The following is a 15663-nucleotide window of genomic DNA, read 5'->3' as shown; positions in this document are numbered from 1 at the left end:
CAGCCAAAGCAGCTCTCTCTACGTCTTTTCTGCAGTGCCATCGCTGCCGGGAGTCTGCTCCTCTCTGCACCTGGTACTGTACTTGTTTTATGTATGTTTGTATGTATGTATGTATGTATGTATGTGCAGCAGCCTACAGTATGTGTGTGTTGTATAACGCATACTGTTTATTGTTTTTATGTGCAGCAGCCTCTGTGTGTGTTGTGTAATGTATGTATATAACTATGTATAGCATCCTGTGTGTGTTGTATAAAGCATGTACTGTATTGTATGTATGTACAGCAGCCTATGTGTGTTGTGTAATGATGTATTGTTTTTATGTGCAGCAGCCTATGTGTGTGTTGTGTTATGTATGTATGTACTTGCGTACGTACAGTGTGTATGTACAGCAGCCTATGTGTGTGTTGGCTATTGTCAACTGTAGGGTTTATGAATAGTGTGAAATCCTGTGTCTGTCAAAAAATATACATACCGAAACCCCCCACAAAAAAATACCCTGCAACTACCAATCTCTGCCCAACCCTTGAGGAAGGGATAGCGACAGGATAGAGCACCAAACCCTGAGACCTACCTCACACAAAAGACCTGGTTGTCAGGATCATCGTGGAGATCCACCAAGACTAAGGAGTCTAACATAACCTAAATGTTGTGTACCAGTCTTGGGAGTACTGCACTACCAGGTCAATGCGTGGAGTGGACAGATAGTTTTTCTTCTATCTCCCTATTTTAAAATTCCATTCAATAAATGGGCTCCAGAGAGTGGGCGTATCGGATAGTAAACTGATAACAGATACTATACCTGATCTTAGCCAAAGTACCAAGAAGTGATAGGCAGGTACCAAGTGTATGAGCAAACCTAGTCTAAGACCAGTATATTACTCCCTCTTGAAGTGACCTGAATCAGGAGTGTCAAAGTCAGAAAAATATCTCTACACACACTGCCATATTTGCACCTCACACAGGTCCGTGCTGCGCATGCGTACGCTCTCCCGTGTGTGCGCATACTCACAGTCGCGGGCACCCGCAGGCGCACGGTATGCGTATTTACGGTAGAGTTTATGTAATCGTAGCGTGCGACTCAATCGTTACATACTTTCAGTAATAATGTATTTTGTAGATCATGGTCCCTTTGATAGATTCTGAAAGTTTAGTTAACATAGCATGTTCCTGAACAGAGAGATCCCTCTTTGTATTGTACGAAGGGTCTAACAGGGGTCATACAGTGGTGTTTGGTACCCATCGGAAGAGTATTTAAATAGCAATATTCCGGTGTTGGTTTGGAGCGGATTAATCGCTCGTGCGAATAGTTATGGACATAAGAAGTTTATGTCCATTTACTATTATTTGTTCTTACTTAGTCATGCGGCGGGAAACTCAGTATCCCACCCACCTGAACAGTTGGAAATAGTCACAACCCACCTGTATGAATCAACCTATGACCTTTTGTTATAATGCGAAGCCGAATTCCTGTGTCCAATGAACAATAAGATTGTAGGGACCATTGAATTGCATTGTGTGTGGGGCATAAATAGGCAGGCCGACCATATCCAGTTCACTCTCTCTTCAACGGTTCTCATTGCTGATAATCGGGAGCTGGATATCGAGGCGCATGCGATCGTTTCCCCTTGTGCGTAAGTGTTTCTCCGCAATCATATTGATCTTCTTGTTATTCCGAGCCAATCTCTCTCAATCTCTCTCTCTCTCTCTTCTATTTCTCCCGTATTTTTCCCTTAATTGTATTGTATTGTATTTCCTGTGTAGTTATCTGGTTAGTTAGTCTATGTTATATTGTAGTGTATGCTTTGTACTGTGATTCTTTTGCAAGTATAATAGTCATAATACATATAATAGGTTTTGGACCCTAAGCCCAGGTATCTGTGTATTTCTTATAGTGTTAAGTATTCCCTGAGCGTCGGTGACGCTCAAGCAGCTTTGTAGTTAATCAGGTTACACCAGGTTGCACTTACACTCTGTCACCACACTAAGGTTTACTGTATATTTCGTTGTTAAAGGTATAGATATAAAGGTTTAACGTTATAAGCGTCTGCACTGCTGGTGATCTCCTCGTGGTCCCGAGCGTCCGCTACGCTATAGCGAATCATTACGTTAGTCGGCAGCCAATAGCGTGCCTGCCTGTGATCTCTGGGCCGTAAGCGAACGTGACGCTTGAGCGTCTCGACTACGGTTGAGCGATCGTTACGCAACTTGCGTACCCTTACGGTACTTCTTACGTAGATAGCGTATAGTGTTTTTAGACCTCTTAAAGTGTTTTATATACGATAAATATTTAGCTTTATCAATTGGAGGCTCGTCCAGTCCTTCACATATCTGCACTAGGTAGATCAGCAGACATTATCCCTCAGCAAAGGGCGGGAGGTTGTATCCCTCGTAGTGCTGACGGGATAAGCGTCTGCTTCGCTTAGGTAAAGAGTGCTGAAGGAATCCGGAACCGGAGGTAAGAGCAAAACGCTAGTGTCTTTTTAAACTGTTTATTTTTCTATCTTGCGTACACACGCACACATATATATCTGCATTCCTTTTTTCATTTGTGTATTTTCGTATATCACTCTCCTGTCTGCCAGTTTTATAGTTGATAAAAGTGCTAAAAGAGATTTGCTGTTATTTCATAATTTAAGAATAGAGGTAATAAAGTTAAAATATAGACAAACACACAGTTTTGCCTGGGAGGTAAGGCGAAGTCAGTGTGGTGTGTGGTAGATGATCAAGGATCATCTACATTGATAAAAGTATAAATTGTGTTACGGTGGATCTTTGCTTTGCGTGCACGTGTCCCTAACAAAGACTTGCGTACGCAATCCAAAGGCCGACGCACGCAGCGTATATTACGCAACGGAGCGTCCGGTTACGCCCACGTAGCTCAAGTCACGATAAGTTGATAAATAACGCAAAGCGGTAAATAACGCGAGGCGAGAAATAACGCAACTCTATTTTTGGGTGTCCGAAATTTAAATTAACAGATCCTGCTCCTAATTGGTAACACATCTGGTCTAAAGAAAAATTTCTGCGCAGAAATAGAAATAGAAACAAAAGTGTACATGTGATGAGTGAGTGTTTTTGTATTACATAAGTTTATATAACTTGGAGGTTGAACCAAAAGAAATCACCGAGTACTCGTGAGGAACATACGTGTAAGTGACATGCACGGTGGCTAGGGAGGCATCCTTAGTTAAACATACAATTTGAGCATTAGAGTATAGCGGACCAGGAGGTCGTATAAAACAAGACCAGGAGGTCAGACCAGGAGGTCGTATAGAACAAGACCAGGAGGTCATAGTAGACCAGCAGGTCCAGGTACAGTAAACAAGGAAGTCCGCTATACAGTCCACAGGCACAACACCGAAAAGGGTTGGTGCAACACCCATATAGGCCATACAAGCTCTCGCTGAAGGAATTCGCAGCCGCAATTTTCGATTCCATTGGTCTTTCCGTACATAAGCTTAGTTGCTTGTGTGCTGAACGATTGGACCGCACGTAATTGTGTACAGTAGTTAGTAATCTGACCTAGTACCATTAGAGTAAAGGGGTCACAAACGCTATTTGTACATTCTAACGTGATTTGTGTAATTTTTTATTTTTTCAAAAAGGGAAGTTCGCTGGTCACTCAGGAACTATCTGACAACCCCACCTTTACTGGAAAGGGTAGTGCTCTTCGGATCACACTCGCATTTTTCAAGTAAACAAAGGTTAATAGGTGCCCTGGGTCGAGTGCGCCAGCACCATATCGGTGTGATCAGGTCGCATTGGTCGGCGTGGGCGAGCGAGTGGGGTGCTCGGTAAACTTCACCGTCTGCCTATCGTGAATATTTTGGTTTTCTGTAAGGGTTCGCTGAAGACCCTGATATAGAGATCAGAGGTAGAGCAAGCAACACCTGCAGATTATGGGGGCCAGTTGTTCAGGAAGGGGGCGATCAACCTCGGTTCGGGTTGACTTTGTAAACCGACCAGTAGGATCGGCCAGATACGTAATGTGTGAGAAATATGGAAGTCACACAGAGGTTTTATGTGATGAATGGGAGAGAATGACGGTACATGACGGGGAGAAATTCCCAAGAATAGGTAGCTTCAGTCCAGAAGTGTTACAAAATTTAAGGAGGAGGATATGTCTCATAAAATCAGCAAAGAGACGAATCAAGCATTATGATTATTTGCAGTTGTGGCAACAGGAAGGTGAGATACAGAGAGGTTTGGCTCAGGCGGCAAGATCTGGGTCGGTCAGGAAACTGATAGCCACGGCCCCACCGCCACCATATATAGCGGGAGAGAAGTTGATTGCGGAGAAAGACGCACTAAGGTGTAACACACAATCACTAATAGTAACCATGTAAATGTTAAAGATAATCTTGAACCATTAACCCATGCAAGTATTAACCCGTGCAAGTTGTACCCTGTTTTGAACTTTCCTCAGGAGTGTGAGCAAGAAGACGATTCGGCAACAATTTCAGCGCTCTCTCTAGCGGCCACCATATCGGAAACCACAGTAGGAACTGCTCCACCCCCGAGATTAGTAACAAAGGCCCCTAGCGGAGGGATAGGTGAGGTCGTGTCAACGGGTAAGTACGGCACCATACATTATGCTGAAACAATTTCACCACAGGCTGTAGAATCTACACAGAATGAAGTTGTTAGAGTAAATCCTGTTAAGGTAATAGTAGTTCCCAATGGGAAAACAGACACGTCAGGAGCCACACCCGTTAGGAACATTGCCATGTATTGCCCGTTTACCCGAATGGAATTGAGGACCATAGTGTCTGAATTCCCTGACCCTAGAAAAGATTTAGTTGCTAGCCAAAAATACATCAGGGACCTAGGAAACACTTTAGAGCCCAATAATAAAGATTGGCAGATATTGCTAAGAGCTTGTTTACCCTCCAATGTCGACGCAGCTCAATTCTTAGTTGACTGTGGATTAGATCAGGATGTACCTCTTACAGATGTGTACAACAAAGATAACGTAAAAAGGATAAATTTACAGTTAAAGGAGTATTTCCCAGCCGTTGTTAAATGGAACAAAATATTCTCCATTAAACAAAAGGAGTCAGAAACGGCAGCAGAATATTTTCACCGGGCACTATTAGAAATGGCAAAGTACACTGGTATAGAGGACATTAAGACCAATGCAAACCATCAAGAAGTAGCAGTATCTGTACTAATGGATGGTTTAAAGGAAGCATTAAAGGCAAGGGTACAGACCACGCAACCATGTTGGCGAGGTCTGTCAGTGGCCACTTTGAGAGAGGCTGCTATTGATCACGACCGGAACATCACCAGACACAGGGAGTCACAAGGTGATAAGTTAATGTCAGTAAGTATACAGGCCCTGACCACAAAGCAGCCTGTGGTAATATCACCAAACCCTGTGGGTAAGTCAACTGTGGTAACATGTTATTTCTCTAACGTCCTAAGTGGATGCTGGGACTCCGTAAGGACCATGGGGAATAGCGGCTCCGCAGGAGACAGGGCACAAAATAAAAGCTTGAGATATCAGGTGGTGTGCACTGGCTCCTCCCCCTATGACCCTCCTCCAAGCCAGTTAGATTTTTGTGCCCGGCCGAGAAGGGTGCAAACTAGGTAGCTCTCCAGAGCTGCTTAGAATAAAAGTTTAGTTAGGTTTTTTTTATTTTCAGTGAGTCCTGCTGGCAACAGGCTCACTGCATCGTGGGACTAAGGGGAGAAGAAGCGAACTCACCTGAGTGCAGAGTGGATTGGGCTTCTTAGGCTACTGGACGTTAGCTCCAGAGGGACGATCACAGGTTCAGCCTGGATGGGTCACCGGAGCCGCGCCGCCGTCCCCCTTACAGAGCCAGAAGAGACGAAGGTCCGGTGAAAGCGGCGGCAGAAGACATCCTGTCTTCAAGACTAAGGTAGCGCACAGCACCGCAGCTGTGCGCCATTGCTCTCAGCACACTTCACACTCCGGTCACTGAGGGTGCAGGGCGCTGGGGGGGAGCGCCCTGAGACGCAATAGAACACACATATACCTTAGCTGGCAAAAGGAATACATCACATATAGCTCCAGGGCTATATGGATGTATTTTTTCCCCTGCCATTTTACACAAAAAAGCGGGAGTTAAGGACGTCGTGAAGGGGCGGGGCCTATCTCCTCAGCACACTGGCGCCATTATTCCCTCACAGCTCCGCTGGAAGGACGGCTCCCTGATTCTCCCCTGCAGTACTGCATCTGATTCAGGGTAAAAAAGAGAAGGGGGGGCATTTTGGCAGCAAATAACTAGATTAACAGCAGCTATAAGGGATTAACACTTATATAAGGTTATCCCTGTATATATATAGCGCTGGGTGTGTGCTGGCAGACTCTCCCTCTGTCTCTCCAAAGGGCTAAGTGGGGTCCTGTCCTCTATCAGAGCATTCCCGGTGTGTGTGCTGTGTGTCGGTACGCGTGTGTCGACATGTATGAGGAGGAAAATGAGGTGGAGGCGGAGCAGTTGCCTGTGTTAGTGATGTCACCCCCTAGGGAGTCGACACCTGACTGGATGATTGTGTTTAAGCAATTAAGTGATAATGTCAGCAATTTACAAAAAACTGTTGACGACATGAGAAAGCCGGCAAATCAATTAGTGCCTGTTCAGGCGTCTCAGACACCCTCAGGGGCCCTAAAACGGCCGCTACCTCAGTGGGTCGACACGGATCCAGATACAGATACTGAATCTAGTGTCGACGGTGACGAGACAAACGTAATGTCCAGTAGGGCCACACGTTACATGATCACGGCAATGAAAGAGGCATTGAACCTTTCTGACACTACAAATACCTCAAAGGCGGGTATTATGTGGGGTGTGAAAAAACTGCCAATAGTTTTTCCTGAGTCTGAGGAAATAAATGAGGTGTGTGATAAAGCGTGGGTTTCCCCCGATAAAAAACAGCTAATTTCTAATAAGTTATTAGCACTATACCCTTTCCCGCCAGAGGTTAGGGCACGGTGGGAAACACCCCCTAGGGTAGATAAGGCGCTCACACGTTTATCTAAACAAGTAGCGTTACCGTCCCCTGATACGGCCACCCTCAAAGAACCAGCTGATAGGAGGCTGGAAAATATCCTGAAAAGTATATACACACATACTGGTGTTATACTGCGACCAGCAATCGCATCAGCCTGGATGTGCAGTGCTGGAGTCGCATGGGCGGATTCCCTGACTGAGAATATTGATACCCTGGATAGGGACAATATTCTGTTAACTATAGAACATTTAAAGGATGCATTGCTATATATGCGTGATGCGCAGAGGGATATTTGTACCCTGGCATCAAGAGTAAGCGCAATGTCCATCTCTGCCAGAAGAGCATTATGGACCAGACAGTGGTCAGGGGACGCAGATTCCAAACGGCACAGAAACTGCAAGGATTCTTCGCTGGGCGGAAAATCATGTGATAGCACTGTCAGCAGTGTTCATTCCGGGAGTGGACAACTGGGAAGCAGACTTCCTCAGCAGACACGACCTTCACCCGGGAGAGTGGGGACTTCACCCAGAAGTCTTCCACCAAATTGTAAACCGTTGGGAAAGACCAAAGGTGGACATGATGGCGTCACGTCTAAACAAAAAACTGGACAGATATTGCGCCAGGTCAAGGGACCCTCAGGCAATAGCAGTGTACGCTCTGGTAACGCCGTGGGTGTACCAGTCAGTGTATGTATTCCCTCCTCTGCCCCTCATACCGAAAGTATTGAGAATCATAAGAAGGAGAGGAGTAAGAACTATACTCGTGGTTCCGGATTGGCCAAGAAGGTCTTGGTACCCGGAACTTCAAGAGATGCTCACGGACGAACCGTGGCCTCTACCTCTAAGACAGGACCTGCTACTGCAGGGGCCTTGTCTGTTCCAAGACTTACCGCGGCTGCGTTTGACGGCATGGCGGTTAAACGCCGGATCCTGAAGGACAAGGGCATTCCAGAAGAAGTCATCCCTACTCTGGTAAAAGCCAGAAAGGAAGTAACCGCAAAACATTATCACCGCATTTGGCGTAAATATGTTGCGTGGTGTGAGGCCAAGAAGGCCCCTACACAGGAATTTCAACTGGGTCGTTTCTTGCATTTCCTGCAAACAGGACTGTCTATGGGCCTAAAATTAGGGTCCATTAAGGTTCAAATTTCGGCCCTGTCGATATTCTTCCAGAAAGAACTGGCTTCAGTACCTGAAGTTCAGACATTTGTGAAAGGGGTGCTGCACATACAGCCTCCTTTTGTGCCTCCAGTGGCACCTTGGGATCTCAATGTTGTGTTGAGATTTCTAAAATCACACTGGTTTGAACCATTGTATACGGTAGATTTAAAATATCTCACGTGGAAGGTGTCGATGCTGTTGGCCTTGGCTTCAGCTAGGCGTGTGTCAGAATTGGCGGCTTTATCATGTAAAAGCCCTTACCTAAATTTTCATTCTGACAGGGCGGAATTGAGGACTCGTCCTCAATTTCTACCTAAGGTGGTTTCTGCATTTCACATGAACCAACCTATTGTGGTACCTGCGGCTACTAGGGACTTAGAGGACTCTAAGTTGCTGGACGTTGTCAGGGCCTTGAAAATATATGTTTCCAGGACGGCTGGAGTCAGGAAAACTGACTCGCTGTTTATCCTGTATGCACCCAACAAGCTGGGTGCTCCTGCTTCAAAGCAGACGATTGCTCGTTGGATTTGTAGTACAATTCAGCTTGCACATTCCGTGGCAGGATTGCCACAGCCAAAATCAGTAAAAGCGCATTCCACAAGGAAAGTGGGCTCATCTTGGGTGGCTGCCCGAGGGGTCTCGGCTTTACAACTTTGCCGAGCAGCTACTTGGTCAGGGGCAAACACGTTTGCTAAATTCTACAAATTTGATACCCTGGCTGAGGAGGACCTGGAGTTCTCTCATTCGGTGCTGCAGAGTCATCCGCACTCTCCCGCCCGTTTGGGAGCTTTGGTATAATCCCCATGGTCCTTACGGAGTCCCAGCATCCTCTTAGGACGTTAGAGAAAATAAGATTTTACTTACCGATAAATCTATTTCTCGTAGTCCGTAGTGGATGCTGGGCGCCCATCCCTAGTGCGGATTGTCTGCAATACTTGTATATAGTTATTGTTACAAAAAATTCGGGTTATTATTGTTGAGCCATCTTTTCAGAGGCTCCTTTAAATTTATCATACTGTTAACTGGGTTCAGATCACGAGTTGTACGGTGTGATTGGTGTGGCTGGTATGAGTCTTACCCGGGATTCAATATCCTTCCTTATTATGTACGCTCGTCCGGGCACAGTATCCTAACTGGCTTGGAGGAGGGTCATAGGGGGAGGAGCCAGTGCACACCACCTGATATCTCAAGCTTTTATTTTGTGCCCTGTCTCCTGCGGAGCCGCTATTCCCCATGGTCCTTACGGAGTCCCAGCATCCACTACGGACTACGAGAAATAGATTTATCGGTAAGTAAAATCTTATTTTTTGTCACAAACAGGGACACTTTGCACGAGACTGTAGATCAAGAAATCGACAAAAGTCTTACCAACCCCCTAGACAACGACACGACACACGACATTGGGATCAGGGTCCACAGAGACGGAGTTATGAGCCACATACAGGGGAAACAAAAAGATATCCCCCGAACAGAGACTGGCATGCCTCTGGTAGTTCCCAGCTATCTCCCTCACAAGTAGTTGCTGCCAGCGGGATTCAGGGAGGTCACCATACCCAATAGGGGTGTGGCCATACCTGTAATCTGCAGCCAGTAAAATTGATTGCAAGCCTTGGAAGTGAACCCGAAATTGCAATTAATGTAGCTGGTAAATCATTAAACTTTCTTGTAGACACAGGGGCGGCCAAGTCAGTGATAAATTCGACAGTGGGCATGAGAACCACTGGTAGGACAATTCCAGCCATGGGAGTAACAGGAGTAGTCCAGCACTACCCTGTTAGCAAACCAGCCGAGATTACAATAGGGCCTTTGCATACCAAGCATTCCTTTTTGCTGGCTGCATCGGCACCAACTAATCTCCTGGGAAGAGACTTACTGTGTAAAATGGGGTGCGTCATTTATTGTACTCCTGAAGGTGTATTCTTGGACATACCTGAGAATCACGCTCAGGAAGTGCGAGACATGTTAGACTCCCCATCAAAATTAATGTCGCATACCATTATGACAAATAGGAATCCATCCCAAGTAGAAGAGATGACATCTCAGATACCAGAGTCACTTTGGACAAAAGACGGACAGGACACTGGATTAATGGCAAACGTAGCTCCAGTAGTTGTACAAGTAAAAGATGGTAGGATAGCCTCAAAAATCCCACAGTACCCTCTGAAGCCAGAGGTGGAGTTAGGAGTTTACCCAGTAATAGAGCGCTTGCTACAACAGGGCATTCTGGTAAGAACGTCCAGCACTGCCAAACGTCCCATCTTCCCTGTTAAAAAGAGTGGGGGGAGGGGTTACAGACTAGTGCAGGATCTAAGGGGGATTAACAAAATAGTTGAGAGTCAGTTCCCCGTAGTGCCAAATCCAGCTGTCATCCTAATGCAAATCCCTCCCACTGCCAAATTTTTCACTGTCATTGACCTCTGCTCCGCTTTCTTTTCGGTACCTCTGCACCCTGACAGCCAATATTTATTCGCATTCACATACAGAGGAGTCCAATACACGTGGACTCGATTACCCCAAGGTTTCATAGATAGTCCAAGTATATTTTCTCAGGCTTTGCATGATTGTTTACAGTCTTTCCAACCAGTGAGTGGATCAGTATTAATACAGTACGTGGATGATCTACTACTGTGTTCTGATTCATTGGAGGCATCCCTGAAGGATACGAAACAGCTCCTGTTTCATCTTTCAGACACAGGACACAAGGTTTCCAAAGACAAGTTGCAATTATGCCAAACTAAGGTAAAATATTTGGGACACTGTTTAACACAAGGACTGAGACACCTGACCGCTGATAGAATTCAAGCAATTAGAGACATGACTCTGCCACAAACCCAGCAACAGATCAGAACGTTTTTAGGAATGTGTGGGTATTGCCGTAATTGGATCCCAGGGTTTTCCATTTTAGCGTTACCTTTGCAGGAAATGGTCTCCTCAAACAAACCTGATAGGATTTCGCATACAGACGAGTCCGAAACAGCATTTGAGAGACTTAAACAGTGCCTAACGCAGGCACCAGCACTAGGTATGCCAGACTATGGGAAACCCTTTGAACTATACGGAACAGAAAGTGCTGGTTGCGCGGCAGGCGTACTAACCAAAAAGCACGGTGATGCCAGCAGGCCAGTAGCATATTACAGCGCTCAGCTAGACACGGTAGCGCGATCCCTCCCCACATGCTTGCGAAGCGTTGCTGCGATAGCATTGCTAGTGACAAAAAGCGAAGATGTCGTGCTAGGCCACAACCTCACAATCCATACGCCACATGCAGTGTCAGCCTTATTGAATTCTGCCCAAACCAGACACGTATCATCAGCGAGGTTTACAAGATGGGAATTGGCCCTAATGGCCCCCGTAAACATCACCATAAGGAGATGCAGTGCATTAAATCCTGCAACATATCTCCCAGGTGTGCCTGGTCAGGCACAAAGGGTGGAAGGTGAGAGTGATGGGGAAGGAGGATTTAATACAAAGGAAGATACACATGATTGTATGGAATATTTGACCCAAAATTTTACCGCAAGGCCTGACATCAGTGACAACCCACTGGAAGATGCAGAACTCACGTTCTACACGGACGGTAGTTGTCATAGACAGTCAGACTCGGGAGACTTGTGTACTGGATACGCAGTCGTAGATGACCAAGACACCATAGAAGCGGAACCGCTAGGCCCACCTCACTCAGCCCAGGTTGCTGAACTGGTCGCCCTAACCAGAGCATGTGAATTGGCTAAGGGTAAGTCAGCCAATATCTACACCGATTCTAGATACGCCTTCGGGGTAGTCCATGATTTCGGAGCCCTATGGCGCCTCCGAAATTTCATGACGGCAGCTGGTACACCGGTAGCGCATGCAGCTCACATAAAAAGGCTTCTAACAGCGATACAGGAACCCGACAGAGTGGCTGTTATCAAATATAAAGCACATACATATAGCCAAGACCCAGTATCGCTTGGTAACAGCCGAGCAGACGAAGCAGCTAAGTTAGCAGCTGCTACCCCCAGACAGACAGACACAACACAACTGATGGTATTTAATACCATCAACACACAAAAGTTGTGTGAGATGCAAAATTTGTGTTCCACACAGGAAAAGGCAGTCTGGAAGGCAAAGGGATATGGCCAGGAGTCCTCAGGACTCTGGACGGATGGACATGGTAAACCAGTGGCCCCCAGAGCATATCTTCCATGTCTGGCTGAAGCAGCTCACGGGCTGACTCATCTAGGCAAGGAAGGGATGTGCAAATTGGTAAGAGCATATTGGTGCGCCCCAGGACTCTCCTCTCATGCGAGTAAAAGAGCAATGTCATGCCTTACCTGTTTGAGAAAGAATATTGGAAAGGCAATACCTACAGAACCATCCCATATCCCACCTGCCGGCGGCCCTTTCCAGGTAATACAAATTGACTTTATACAATTACCCCCTTGTCGGAATTTGAAATATGTACTTGTCTGTATAGATGTTTTCTCAAATTGGGTCGAAGCATTTCCTGCGGCTACAAACACCGCTATGTTTACTGCTAAGAAAATTGTGCAGGAATTTGTATGTAGATATGGTATCCCTAGAATAATCGAAAGTGATAGGGGTACCCATTTTACAGGTGATGTCTTTCAAGGAATGTGTAAGTTGATGGGAATTGATAGCAAGCTGCACACTCCGTACCGTCCACAGGCGAGTGCGAAGGTCGAAAGAGTGAACAGCACTATTAAAAATAAATTGAGTAAAGTGATGGCAGAGACAGGATTGACATGGCCAGAAGCATTACCCATTGTATTGTACAGTATCAGAACCACTCCCAGGTCCCCTCTTAATCTGTCTCCCTTTGAAATCTTGTTTGGTCGACAACCGCATGTCATGATTAACCCTCAGGATGATTTGAAATGTAACAATGAAGTGACTGTAAAGTACTTGATTAACATGAGTAAACAGTTAAGGAATCAAAATGATAATCTGAAGTTGGTGATTCCTGATTTACCAGATAGTAATTGTCATGACATTGAACCTGGGGATTATGTAATGATACGGAATTTTCTACGCTCAGGTTGCCTTATTGACAGATGGGAAGGACCATACCAGGTCTTATTGACTAGCACTACAGCATTGAAGGTTGCTGAGAGAGAGACTTGGGTTCATTCATCCCACTGCAAGAAGGTTGCTGATCCAGAGAAGTCCCGTGATAAGGAACAGACGGTAGAGGTTGTATCACTGGAGTGTCTGTTCCAGGAGGACTGAGGCGGCACCTGAGCCGTGAAAATCTCAAGACCAAGAGCTGTTGTCGACTCCCCACTCCCTTTTATTGTTTTTCTCCACTTCCCATCCCCTCTCCCTAAAATTTCTTTTTCCCCCTTCTCATTCTTCTCCGTTTCCTCCTATAAGATGGACTTGCCCCAAGAGACTGTGATCCGGATTTTCCTGTTAACCATGATGTTGACCAGAGCAGTCTGTTCCGGCGAGAGTACCATGGAGGTCGAGAGAGGTTCTGGAATGGGTTCTGATGATAAAGATGGAGGCGTAGTTTTCCGAGAACAACATAACCAACAAGCAAAGGCGAGTATCAAAAAACGATCCGATAGCATTGACCATAGAAGGAATTGTGAAGGATTGTTAGCTGAAGAAAACTGTATCTGTAGGCTCTGTAACAATGTCATTGAGGATGGGTGCATTAAGAAATGCCAATCCAGTTTTAATATCCATATGGACCGGCATCCATTGAGTGACTATCACTCCTTAGTGGGTAGTGTGTTAAACAAAACAGATTTTTGGGTATGCTCTCAAGTACCTCAGGGTCATAGCAAATCAGGGCTAGTACCATTTCCTTTAACGATAGGGGAGGTACTTGAGTTAAATGGTGGGAGACCGGTGGACCGGAGGTTTAATATCTCCAGTCCTCCTAGTTTAAAGCTCCACCAATACCACGTGGATAGGTCCCTATTATGTTTCAACATCTCCAATCCCCGAAAGCCAGGAAATTGGGAAGTGTCATGGAGCAACCAAACCTTGACCTTTTTGCATAGAGCAGATAGAATGCCTACAGATACAGAGCTTGTACGCCACATAGCCAGTAGAGGAAAATCTTTCCAGTATAGGTATACCTTAGGAAATAGGATTACTAGAGTTGGAGAGGTATCACCAGGATACTGTGCACATATCGTACAACCTGATACGTGTACTAAGCAGATGGAAGAATTAGGGTTAGGAGATTTTACATGGAAGGTGTGTAATATGGTTATGTCCTACTCCGTCCCATATGTTCTCCCCGATGATGCATATTTCATATGCGGGAGAAAGGCGTACAAGTGGCTTGCCCCAAACTCTGAAGGATTGTGTTATATTGGAAAAGTATTGCCTGAAGTAATGACTGTGTCACATGACAAAATGAAAGACATACACCGTGGTGCCCAAGCTCCTTATACTCACACCCATTACGAGCACGTTGTTAAAAGGCACCTGATAGAGAAGACAGAGCATCCGGCCTCTGATCTGATAAGTGAATCCACCGGGATTCAATTCTTAGTCGCGTTAGATTTCACCCGCACCGCTAGAGGAGTGCTGAATTATAAATACATATCGGCGCTCGCAAATTTGTTAGATAATATCACTGAAATGTATGATGACACGTTTAGATATACTGGAAGGGAACTTCAAGCTTATAAAACAGAACTGGTGCAGCATAGAATGGTTCTTAATTACCTCACAGCAGTGACAGGCGGATATTGTGTCACACTGGCAACACAATACGGCGTGAAATGTTGCACATATATTACGAATAGCACCGAGGATCCGGTCGAGGTCATAGACCAAAAGATGGACGATATTCTCCAATTGAAGTGGGAATTTCGCCGAAAACACAATCTCACTCTTGCTGCTGTAGGTAATGAGCTGACTGGTTGGGTGTCATGGTTGAACCCGCGAAATTGGTTCTCCGGTTTAGGAGACTGGGCTCAAGGAGTCATAATGGATGTTGGGAAGTTTCTCCTATGTATCTTAGGTGTTGTCATATCAATTGGCTTGATATTTAGATGCGGTCAGGCTTTAATGAAGTGCAAACAAAGTACAAGAGTAATGAGTTTGAGGAGTGAGGAAACTGTAATTAACCTGGATTTGATTTATGACCCAACAATAGAAACAATGATGTAATGAAAATGCGATTATACGGTCCGTTTCTTTCACCTGTTTTTCTGGTTTTTTTTCTCCAAGATAAAAAGACCCACTTGGACAAGGAAGTTGACGAGACGCTATACAGACAACGGATTGACCAAAGAAGAAGTTTTGACCACTGTAGATACGGACATTTGATGAACTTTGCCATGGATCCCCAGTTTCCCTAGAATTCTTAAACTTACGCTAGCCCAACATTTTTTTGTAAATCTAATGGCATTGACAAAGCTTTTTGCTCGCACCTAATGGGCAAAACAGCGCAAAGAAGACGACTTTCAACTGATACCGAACAAAACTTCAACCGACAGATGTACATTAACCTGACATAGAATACCACTGCATTTTCCATAAGTGTTCTTTATCTTCATCTCTA

General features: G+C 45.4%; 1 non-coding gene across 1 annotated transcript; it reads right to left on the bottom strand.

Annotated features, from left to right (window-relative positions):
• Positions 1-643: 643 nt before the first annotated feature.
• LOC134959268 (U2 spliceosomal RNA) lies at positions 644-829 on the bottom strand. Its single transcript, XR_010187330.1, has one exon. It is a non-coding gene; the product is annotated as a U2 spliceosomal RNA (small nuclear RNA).
• Between the last annotated feature and the right edge of the window lie 14834 nt (positions 830-15663).

The sequence above is a fragment of the Pseudophryne corroboree genome, chromosome 9, assembly GCF_028390025.1.
Source record: "Pseudophryne corroboree isolate aPseCor3 chromosome 9, aPseCor3.hap2, whole genome shotgun sequence".
Classification (NCBI taxonomy): Eukaryota; Metazoa; Chordata; class Amphibia; order Anura; family Myobatrachidae; genus Pseudophryne; species Pseudophryne corroboree.
Note: the sequence above shows the minus strand (reverse complement) of the source record. Positions and strands in the feature narration are given on the sequence as shown.